Below are 12,453 nucleotides of genomic sequence, written 5' to 3'. Positions count from 1 at the left end.
TGCGGGACCCGGGCAGGGAGGCGGGCAGGAGCCAGTTTTCACAGGCCCTTCATGGCACACTGAGGAGGGTGTGGGTTTTCGTCTAAGTGCCATGGGAAGCCACAGAAGCAGGAGAGAACATGAGATTTATATGTTAAGAAAATTACTCTAACAAGGTACCCTCAGAATCTGAGTGACTGTAGGTTACAGTCTGTCGGGGACAATGTCATTTTATGTGGATTGCCCCGGCAGATTATTAATAGCACCCGGTTTCATTCTCCAAAGTGTTGCAGACTGTAAAAAGCTATATGGCCATCCTCTCCAGAACCCATTATTATAATGAGTATGACTGAGTATTAGATGAAGCCCTATATTCTCTGGGCCAATCATGTCCCCTCAAGCCAAACATTCACAGCCTGGGGATGCAGAAGAGTCTATAGTGTCAAGTTAAGCCTGTCCTCCAGCCAACATAATTATAAAAAGGGTCTACTGTATTCTGGTTTGTTTCGAGAAAGGAAGAAAAGAAAATTCTATAAACTTCTCTCCATGATGTAGCCCATGTTTCACAGCTGCTGCACAGGGAAAACTTTTCCACGGATCAAATCTAACAATTTTCATGGCTCAGCTGGAGTCTGTACTCACTCGATATGGACAAACAGGGCCAGTCACTGCTCTCTGTACTGAGATACTGAGAGTCCTGTTCTCGAAGAAGCCTGCCAAAGTCACCTCTGAGCAGCTCCAGGTTACATAACCGCTGTTTCTCTAACCTCTCCTCTCAGGTCTTATTTTTCAAATGTTCAGTCATCCTTGCGGCTCCTCTGTTTATCCTCGCCAAGCTCTTCACACTGACACAGTACTTCTAAAGTTATATTCCAGAAGCACTCTGCTATTTCCCCTACCAAATCTTTCCAGAAGCTTCAGATCTGCTCTCCTCTGCATCCAAACCATGGACTGGGAAACTGGAACTGGTCCGGCCATACCATGCTAGCCCTCCTGTCTTGCTTTCACCTGTCCTCCTTGGACCAGACCACCTAGAGAGAGGATTAAGTATAATCTTACCGTGTCTGGTTTACAAAGGCAGGCATGGGTGGCAACCTCTGCTGGCTTGGATTATCCACCCCCTTCTCATGTTCCATCTTAGAACCACAGAATGTCAGGATAGAGGCAATCTTAGCGACCCTCTCTTCATTTATCAGATTTACTTAAGGTTGATCTAATAAAGAGCCCGCAGAAGGGCTGGAACTCATTCTGGACTGGAGCTCTGCCCTCTGCTTTGCCATCTCTCCACTATTAGAAGGAAATGTCACTGCCCTCTGATTGTTTTCAATTGACCCGTGTATACATGCCTTTTCCTGTCTCCTTCCTTGGCATTATTTTGCATCTTGAGGGGAGAAAACATATTTAATAGGTCTTTGTATTCTTCACAACGTACCTTCTGTGGGGCCAGGACTTAACAGATATTTGCCGTCCAAGGCACACATGGATTCTCAAGGTTCCTACTCGTTTTTTTATGATAACTACCTACTTCTCTCTGCAGGTTAAGGAAGCATGCCTGGGTCTCCGCACATGTCTTCTTCCCCAAGCACCAAGCACCATTCTCTTCTTTTCTTTAGCTGATACAAGCTCCTACCTTGTTCTCTCTAGGTTAAGCTTTGACAAAAAGAGAGAGAGGAAGGAGAGAAATCCAACCCCAAATGTACTATTACGAGAGATACTACATTTTCTCCCATCCCGAACTTACTTAAAAACCCTCCTTGGATAAGAGATAAAACTACACTGTCACTTATATCTTTCTGGAAATTTTTTAAAGTGCTGAGAACATCAAAATGGGGGGATTCCTGAGGTTATTTGTGACCTAAGTAGGAGTTAGGAAAGCATTTAAATTTAGAGCGAGTGCTAAGAAAAGCCTCCTGATGAAGTGTGAGCCAATGGAAAACTGCACAGGGAAAATTAATAGGAAAGGCAGTATTTAGGCTAATACTGCAGGAGAAAAAAAAAGGGTGAGGCAATCCCAGGGCCTCGACGGTGTGTGTCTTCCTCTTAGGATTTATAAACCGAGGGAAGCCCCATAGACATTCTGACACCCAGGACTGATACCATACTGACATCTTGTGGCTGCAAGTATCATGACACTTAGGTGGCCCCAAAGCAAAATGGGCCTACATAGTAATATTCCTACCATCTGTCAATTCTGCAGCATTTAAAAAACTTCAAATGTTTTCTCAAGTGCAAGCTCACTGTTTTCACACCATGGAAACAGCAGTGAGGAAAGGTAGCCGCTGCTGTACCAAGGAACACGTATACCGGAGACGTTGGCATTTGGGCTGCGACTGTGTCAGTGTCGGTGTTTCTAATAAATGTCACTGTTTTCAAGCACGTGCAACTCTTGGCTGAGCATTTCTTCTTATCTGGCACCTGAGGCTTCGGGCAGGAGAGTTCCTGAAACTTAATGGTTGTTTTAAAAGTGAAATGAAAACGGCAGCTGGAGCTTTCAAATACCATCTCCCCTGCCCTTCCCGTTCTCACCTCCATGAGGTCCAAGAGAGGAAGGAAGGAAACAGAAAAATAACCTGGTGCTTTGGAATTTCAAAATGAAATTTCTCTTCGCAACCATACCCAAGGAGCAAACCCGGTCGTGGATGTGCGCCAGCATTCCTCCCGCTTGCAGAATCACACACTGTAGAGTGTCTAGCTGCATTCAAGCACCTGGGGGCTCTCAGACAGCCCGTGGCCCAGGAGGAGGCGGCCATGGGGCCTGGTACCAGAAAGCAAAGAAGTGGAGAAAGGCCGACTTGGGCCAGGAGAGCCCTGGTGTAGGAGACACCAGGAAAGGCTTTTGTGCTGCCCTTATCCTATAGGATGAGATTTGGGGGCAAATAAAGATGGGCATGTAGGTGTTCACAGCAGAGTGGCTGAAGTCACGGGTCTGGGGAATCAGACACGATGGGAATCCTAGGCCTGTTTCTTCCCAACTATACATCTGTGCATGTTCCCCAAGCTCACAAAAACCTTCTCCACATCTGAACAGCAGAGATGCTACTTCCTTTCATACTGTAGCTTTGAGGAGTGAATGAAATAACATGTAAAGTGATGGCTCAGCACACAATAAGGACACGCAGATGACCATTGTTATCAGCTGGAGGGAGCCACACGTGCAGAGAGATGGATGCAAAGGCAGAGAGGGTGTGTGATGGTCAAGGACATGAGTGGGAGGCAGGGGGAGGGTAGGGGATGGAGGTCACTGAGCACCAGGCTAAGGCATCTGACCAGCTCTTGCCTCCTCTGTGCTCCCCAGGTGTCTCCTGACTTCATCACCCGGCCTTTTCATCTCTGTGTTCTCTCTCTCCAGAGGTTGTTTCGGCTTCCTGAGGGCACGGGCCACATGTCACAAAGCACCCAGCAGAGGGCCCTGTGCACAGCAGATGCTCAAGGACCATTTGGCCTGGAGCCTCACTGTGCTGGGTCACTTTGGGCAAATGAACTAACCTCTTTTGGTTGCAGGTTCCCCATCAGTAAAATATGAGTCAAGAACAATACCTGCCTCCTTTGTTTACTGTGAAGATTCAGATAATGAAGTGAAGTGACATGAGACAGACTCAAAATAAGACAGCTGCTATCTGAGCCACACCTCATAGCCACTGTTAGTTTCTATGAAATCCAGTCCCAAAGACCTAAGGACATGCTTAGGATAAATCAGGGAGAAATGGCACAAAACCTCCACACAAATGTTTATTTATAAAGGAGTTGTTAAGAAAATTGGGTTATCATCTTATCCTCAGCATTATGTAACTTCTCAGTTCTTAAGCACAGCTCCAGAAACACACCATGGCAGCACTGCTCTTAACTGCTTTTCCAGACTAAACCTTTGCAAATTTCTACCAAAAGAATGTGGTTGGCACCACCTCATCCCAATCGTCCTCACAAGTGGGTAAATCATGTTGCAATAAGATTGTCTAGCCCCAAATCTTTTCCTAACAAGGTTCTACTGATAAATAGGGCAGAAAAGTATCTTCTTTACAAAAAAATTTTTTTAAAGATTTTATTTATTTATTCATGAGAGACACAGAGAGAGAGAGAGGCAGAGACACAGGCAGAGGGAGAAGCAGACTCCATGCAGGGAGCCCAACGTGGGATTCAATCCTGGGACTCCAGGATCACGCACTGGGCTGAAGACGGTGCTAAACTGCTGAGCCACTCGGGCTGCCCTAAAAAAATTTTTTTTGTGCATAATTAATGATATGACTTAGATACAGTGGGAAATGTAGAAAATGATAGAAAATAAAAGTTACCCATAATCAACTATCCAAACATTGTTCCACTTGTGCATTTTGCTGTGTTTCCTTCTAGTTTTCCTTGCAGCATATATATATCATATATATACACACACATATATATATTAAAAGATTTATTTCAGAGAGAAAAAGAGAGCAAGCACACAGAGGGAGTGGGGAGGGAGAGAAAGAATCTTAAGCAGACTGTGCACTGTGGGTGGAGCCAGGCCCAGGGCTTGATCTCCCCATCCTGAGATCATGACCTGAGCTGAAATCAAGAGTCAGACACTTAACCAACTAAGCCATCCAGGCACCCCTTGCATATATATTTTTCAATATGGGGTCAATCTTATCTTTCCACATATTATAACCTAAAGATTTTGCTTAATATTTAATTCATAAAAAAACTACTGAGCACCCATTTAGTACATAAAGCTGAGCTCAATGCTAAGTGGTATTATAAGGCATGTGAGATGAAGTTGGTGTTCACCAAAAGCCTATGCTTTAGCTGAAGATACATGACAACACAAAGGAAAAATAAATAACGATCTACTGTACTGATCGCAGAAGTAGTGGAAACAAGAATGTCTGTAAGGGGCTCAAACCAAGATGAGCTTACCATGGCCTAGCATGGTCTTGAGGGGGTGTCATGGAGGAAGACCTGAGTCCAACCATGAAGCACTACCATTTCACAGATAATCTGAAATTGCTAATGAGTCTACTAATTTATCCCCCCCTTTCCCCAAAATACAGAAATATAGTTTCACTGAAGTCATTTCCATTGCTATGCCTCTGCCATTATGGACAAAACTGAGTTCCTGCAAATGCTATTTCTTAATACACCATAAGTTTTTATTTTATTTATTTGTTTGTTTGTTTGTTTATTTTTTATTTTAAAAGAATTTTTATCTAAATTCAACTTAGTTAAAGCAATTTTTAAATTATGTTTTTCTTCATGAGGAAAACCAGACCTTCGAGTGGAAATCAAGAAGTTACCTGAGGAATTAGAATTTTGAAATTATTCTGAAATCCCAGATTCCTAGTGTCTAAATAATAACTGATGTGAAAAATCATATATGCAATATTAGCAAGAATAAAATTTGTTTGGTAGACACAACTCTATTCCATGTATGATTTTCAAGTTTGGAACCACTTATCAGCCAAACTTAACCCCTGGGGAGAGACTTTAATGCTTAGCTTGTCTTTACCCATTCATTCAGAAAATACTGGTAAAGTATCTGGTGGTTAATAACTCCAGCACAGGGATAGACATTGGATATGCAAAGGTGAAGGGAACCAGACTGACAATGTCCCTGCCCTCCTGGAGCTGATGGTTGAGTAGAAGAGGGCTGATAAGTGAACAGATAACTATAACCCCATGTGATAAATGCTAGGCTACAGAACACAAATGCTGTTTATAAAGGATAGGTGAAGGATGAGGCCGTAGAAGATACACTATATTAAAACAAGCTTGGAGAATTAGTAAAGACTTCTCAGAAGGGATGTTATTTAAGTTGAAGGAAGAAGAGGAAAGAGGTGGGGCAGCCAAAGAGGCGGGTAGAGGGTTAGCATGTTAAAAGTGCTAGTGTAGGGAAGAACCATGATGAAATTGTGGAAATGATCCATTTAGAATGGCAGGGTCAGAGTGTGGCAAAGGGAGGATTCTGGTGAGAGATGAAGCTTGAGGGGAAGATGTATGTACACGTGTACGTCCATCTGTACATACAGGTGCATATAGACACATATACACTCCTTCAGACCCCAAAACAACCCTCTCATGATTAGCCTCATTTTACAGATGAGGAAATTGAGGCATAACAGAGCACTACCTGATGATGAGCAATAAAGTAGCCAAAAGATCCTGAACAGGGGAGGGACATGATGAATGCCTCGTCATTGGAAAAGTACTGTCGATGCTTTGGAGAGGTACAGAGTAGAGGTCAAAGAGGCCTGTTAGGGAGTGGTGATGAAATCTTTACCAAGCTTCCTGGAGAGACGAAGGGCTCACATTCTTTCACCTGACATATAAGGCTTTGAGTTTCCACCCTGAGAGACTCTAAGATAAAACAGAATCTTAGTCCTCAAGGATTTCTAATCTATAGGGCTAACACACACGTTGGGGCCATGGCCCTTGGTGGAGATGCCACAGCCCACCTGAATCACAGGTTGGGGTTCCTTCCTTCTTTGTAAGATGGCCAAGCTTGGTGCAGCTGCGAAAAACAGTGTGGAGGTTCCTCAGGGAGTTAAAAATAGAGCTACCTTATGACCCAGCAATTACACTACTGGGTATTTACCCCAAAGATATAAATGTAGTGATCCAAAGGGGCACCTGCACCCCAATGCCCAATGTTTATGGCAGGAATGTCCACCATAGCCCAACTACGGAAAAAGCCCAGATGTCCATTGACAAATGAATGGATGAAGAAGATGTGGGATATATATTTAGTGGAATATTACCCAGCCATCAAAAAGAATGAAATCTTGCCATCTGCAACAACGGGGTTAGAACTAGAGGGTATTATGCTAAGTGAAATCAGTCAATGAGAGAAAGACAATTATATGATTTTACTCATATATGGAATTTCAGAAACAAATGGAAGATCATAGGGGAAGGGAGGGAAAATAAAACAGGGTGAAACCAGAGAGGGAGATTAACCATAGGAGACTTTTAATCATAGGAAACAAACTGAGGGTTGCTGGAGGGGAGGGGGTGGGGGGATGGGGTAACTGGGTGATGGACATTAAGGAGGGCACTGGGTATAAGACTGATGAGGGCAGCCTGGGTGGCTCAGTGGTTTAACACCGCCTTCAGCCCAGGGCGTGATCCTGGAGACCCAGGATCGAGTCCAACATCGGGCTCCGTGCATGGAGCCTGCTTCTCTCTCTCTCTCTCTCTCTCTCTCTCTCTGTCTCTCATGAATAAATAAATAAAATCTTAAAAAAAAATAAGACTGATGAATCACTGACCTCTACCTCTGAAACTAACCATATACTGTATGTTATTTAATTGAATTTAAATTTAAGAGATAATTAAAAAACAAAAAGATGGCCAAGCTTCTGGCAGGAAAAGAGAGTCCAGACTGTGGGCTGGGTGATGAGAGCTACGGCCTCAGTACTTCCCCAGAACTGACAACCTCTGGATGACAGGACCGTCCCCTTACACCTTCCTTTAGCTGCATTGGGCTGCCCTGGTCTCCCATCAACAGTGTCCACATGGCACCACAACTGTCCAGGGCTATTCTTGGCTTGACTTCACTCCTCACCTCTTGGGACTTAGCTACTTTGTCCCCTCATTGCTGAAAAAAATGCCACTTACAATGAAACCTTTCTCTAGACATTTATTCCCATTCTTAACATTAAGCCGGGCAGTGTTAGCCCCATTCCCTCATAGCTGTGACTAAGGAGGAGAAACGAAACTAAAATAAAACTGGAAAGTATATCTAACAGGCACTGTATAGCAGCATCATATCTAAACCGCTTACAACAACCACTGGTGAGGATATGCTTGTCCTCATAAAATGGATGAGAAAACTGGAAAAGGCACACTGTCCTGCTGTTGTTCACGTGGCTGATGAGGGCAAAAGGATAATCAAGCCCCACTGGGTCCAAACCCATCCACAGACTCATTCTACTATATCATTTAAAACTATTTTTTTTTAAAAAAGGTCATTTGAAAATGTATAAACTCTGGCAAGTTGGAAGATACTCTTTGCTAGAGAAGATTGGTCAAGAGCCCAATCTGGGGTTTAAGATTCTACTTTGAAATCATACCCTCAACTCCCAAGCCATCATTTCTGGTTTGGTGGCGTACTTAGTCTTGTTGGTATGGTCCTCACACCACCAGACGTTGGACTTACGTGAAATGGAAAGTTTTCTGGCCAAGTTTCTGAAATCCTAAATTCTAGACCAGCCTTCCATAGTGGCTACAGGTTCATGAGAGACGGGGTGGGGCTGGGGTTACTCTAGCCAAAGGCACACTGTTACTATTCTGAGCTTTGGCACCAAACTTCACACGGGTCTGGTAAGACAGGGTGGGTTATATGTCAGTGACTCATAAGTAGAGTGATCATATAATTTATTGTCCAAACCACTGGGACACCTCTGAGAGTGAAAGGGGACACTATTAATAATCACGCCAGGACAAATGTGTAAACCAGGTCAGGCCAGGGCAAAGCAGAACTTACGGTCACCCTGGTCATGAGGAGCTCTTCTCCCGTCTAGCTGAAGGTCTAGATTACAGCCAGTCTAGAGGCTGGGTCTGGTCCCAAGCCTACAACCTCATCCTGTTGCCAATAGCAGCAAGTGGCTTCTAAAGATGAAACTAAGGAAAAGTGCTCCAAGGGAGGAATAACTACAAAAAGCATTCTTCCCTGAAGCCCAGAGCCAGCCTAAACCACCTGCTCTAAGCCTGAGAGCCGGGTGGATTGTAGTGGAAGCAGTCTGTTTTTCTCACTACATCTAGGCCGAAGGCCAAGAGAATATCTTCCCCCAGAGAGGGATAAAAAAGTAGGAGGCTGTAGTGCCGACACAGAAACTTCTAACCTTTGGGGAGCCAAACTGACAGTCCGTGGCACTCGGGGCCCAGTGAGAGTCCTGATTTAGAACCTGTATCAGCAACTTTTCCCCTCCGAGAGACTGGAATTCCTCCAACACATGCACGGGATGTATGCTGAATAACGTATCCTTCTAGAATGTGCTGGTCATGCCAAGTTCTCACTGCAGGGGAACCTGACCAACAGCACTGGTATCATTAGTGTAATGATTGGCAGCACCATGCAAATGCTATTTTTTTTTTCAGGCACAAAAACATAAGTGTCCTTTCTCACTTGTCTATTTGTAAAAAGAATAATTCTCAAGGAGACTGGCAGGCATGTGAAGACCCAATATCCTGCCCCTAACATAGAACTCTATACCTAGTAGTCATTTACTAAATGTCCCCTCAACTGAACAGAACCAAATGAAGTATTTTTCAAAGGATCAGCATTAGAAATGGGAACAAGCTGCTTCTTACTGCTGACTGGTTAAAGAGAGATGCCGGGCAGCCCCAGTGGTGCAGCGGTTTGGCGCCGCCTGCAGCCCGGGCTGTGATCCTGGAGACCGGGGATCGAGTCCCACGTCGGGCTCCCTGCATGGAGCGTGCTTCTCCCTCTGCCTGTGTCTCTGCCTCTCAGTCTCTCTCTTTCTCTGAATAAAATAAATAAATCTTTAAAAAAATTAAAAAAGAGAGAGATGCCTACTGAGTAGCTGAAGTCGCAAGACTTACTATCCACCCCTTACCTCGGTTTTCCACTCCATCAGGTCAAAAACTGATGTGATTTGCTGCTCCAAGTGGGCTTCACACCTTCCCCCATATTTGCCAGTGTGTCTTTTTCCATTACCCATGTTTAAAAACAGACTCTTTAATTTATGAGCATTTAGGGCTGGTGAAAGTCTCCAAGCCCCGGGCTCAGCACAGACTCAGGCCCCTAAATGGTAACAGCTGAGCGGGCTCATGTGGATGTTCGCGTGTGTGCACGTGTGTGCATGTGGTGTGACGGCCTGTCTCCTGTCCCTGGAGAAGCAGTCTCAATGGACAGGCCAGCTGACCCATCCCCACGCCAGTCTCAGGGGCTGCTCTAAGTAGGCCTCACTTAGAGAGTCCCAGTGCTTCTGTGCTAAAAAAGGAAATCATCGGGGTACCTGGGTGGCTCAGTGGTTGAGCATCTGCCTTCGGCTTAGGTCGTGATCCCAGGGTCCTGGAGTCAAGTCCTGCATTGGGCTCCCTGAAGGGAGCCTGCTTCTCCCTCTGCCTATGTCTCTGCCTCTCTCTCTGTGTCTCTCATGAATAAATATAATCTTAAAAAAAAAAAAGAAAATCATCTTTCTTTGTGTCAATGTCAGGAGAAAAGAGGTTCCTATTCCTAAATGCCTGTCCCCAGACTGTCTCTGCTTTCTAGCAAGAGGCAAAACATTTTAAGGACAGTCCTATGCTTGAAGGTCATATTCTGTTTAGGTTATAAAAATATCCTGCCTTTTGTGAAATGATGTTGACAGTCGATGGCATTACTTTCTAAAGTCTTTAACTGGCAAAGTAAAAAGTTAGCATCAGTATGTTGATAGGTTTTTTTTGGTAAAATTTTACTGGCCCATGAAATGCAAAAGTGTAGGAAACACTGCCTTTGACTGCATGCCAGAGCTCCTGAAGAGGGAAATGGCAGGGCGCCTGGCTGGCTCAGCGGGTAGAGCTTGCGGCTCTTGATCCCAGGGCTGTGAGTTCAAGCCCCAACTTGGGTGTACGGATGGTTTAAGTAAATAAACTTAAAAAAAAAAGGAATAGGGGAATGGTAATGGGGGTAGATGGGGTGGGGAAGAACACTGTTCCTTCAGAACGTCTGAGGCAACATAAACCATACACCATGTAGGGGAAGGCAGGAAACAAGGATGTGTTAACACCTACTCTACAACAGGCTCTACTCTGTACTTACATTATCTCAGTTAATCCTCATAACTGCAAAGCAAATACTGCATTTCCATTTTGTAGCTAAGGATTTAAATGGGCATCGATGCAAGTGACTCATCCAAGGTGATGCTACAGGATTGGTGGGAGGCTGAGATTCAGCCCCAATGCCTGTTTTCTTTCCCTTACAGTATGGGATGTGAAGCAGGAAGGCAGGGTTGTCAGCCCTTGATTGAACAAGCACAATAAATCTTCCAGATTAATCTTTGAGTAGTGAGGGGAGCCTATTTCTAAATTGAGCCTGTTGCATTATAAAATCCAGATGATGGCAAAGACATTACAATGGAATTTTGTTTACTCTCTGTATTTGCCAGTTTATTCGAAAATTACTGCAAAAGGCCCTGGCTAGAAAGGACCTTCATCAAAACAGGCCCAAGTACAATATGAAACAACCTAATGTCAGATGTTACTCTGCAAAGTAATGTTATTCAGCCAAATCTAAATTACCCAAGTAGTACTCATCCTTTTTTTCTTAACCTTTGAGTATTTTATTGCTTGCTGTCTTCTCCAAATAAATAAATAAATAAATAAATAAAAACAAACAAACAAACAAATAAATAAATAAATAGAAAAAGAAAAGAAAAAAGGCTAGGGTGGGCTCAAATGATTGTTCCTTTAAACTATTCGAGTTTAAGTGGAAGGATTTTGCAAATATGAGGACCAAAGGGTTCACTTGAATATTATCTGTGGATTTAATTTAACCATGTGTTTGCTTTTCCAAAATGGTAGGAATCACACTATAGCTTCATTCTTAAGGTTCATATAGTATTTGGTATTAGTGTAATAGCCTCAGTGAATATCATTGTGGTCACAAATAATGATGGGATTTGGCATCTCATTTGGAAAATCTCCTTTGCCTTAACTGTATCAAATGTTGGTGAATAATACTTGGCACTCATTCCTACAACAAATATGTAGAGTGTCTATTAAATGCTAGCCATTGTTCATGGCGACAGGATGCAGAGGTGAATTAAAACACAGACAAAAAAAAAAAAAAAAAAAAAAACACAGACAAAAATCTGTGCCATTATGGACTTTGTGTTCTAGTAGGGAGGCGAATGATGACAAACTGTGAAAACTGTACTGCTTGAAAATAAAAGGGAAAATTTTAATTTAAAACAAGAATTTAATTTAAAACAAGCTGTAACACAGAAACCCGTATGAGTTGCTCAAATTTCTTTATTTTTCTTTGGTAAGTTTACGTATTTAAGTAATCTCCACATCCATTGTGAGGCTCGGACTCACAACCCGGATCAAGAGTCACGACCTTCTGACTGAGCCAGACTCTCAAATTTATTTCTTCATACTAAGAGAAAAAATTATTTTGCAAAGGATTTTTAAACAATATACCCAACTTGAAGCCAATCAATGCAGACATCTTCTCTTAATATCCATGTTCCTGAAATACCCTCCTTGCATTTTTTCACTTCTGGGGAGTGGAGTGATTCAAGGGATATTGCTGAATCCTTTTATTTTTAATTTTTTTTTCTTTCTTTCTTTCTTTCTTTTTCTCTCTTTCTTTTTTTTTTTTTCTTCCCTACTGCATTCTTTTAGAGAGAGGATGGCTACACGGAGGAAAATAGTTCCCAGCATAGGACTCTCTTGCAATGTCCTGCCAAGCCAAAGTTATGCGTATAACACCAACCATTCTTTTTGACGCTTGACTGTTAAATAACATGGCAATGCCTTATTCAGAAAACTTTGGCA

At 43.2% G+C, this 12,453-nt stretch overlaps 1 protein-coding gene across 2 annotated transcripts in view; it reads right to left on the bottom strand.

Annotated features, from left to right (window-relative positions):
• The window catches only part of JAZF1 (JAZF zinc finger 1), a 336,302-nt gene that overhangs the window by 166,753 nt on the left and 157,096 nt on the right, over nucleotides 1–12,453 (bottom strand). The window lies entirely within an intron of this gene.

This window comes from Canis lupus, chromosome 18 (assembly GCF_048164855.1).
Source record: "Canis lupus baileyi chromosome 18, mCanLup2.hap1, whole genome shotgun sequence".
Classification (NCBI taxonomy): domain Eukaryota; kingdom Metazoa; phylum Chordata; class Mammalia; order Carnivora; family Canidae; genus Canis; species Canis lupus.
The sequence above is the reverse complement of the archived record's forward strand: the minus strand, read 5'-3'. Positions and strand labels throughout refer to the sequence as shown.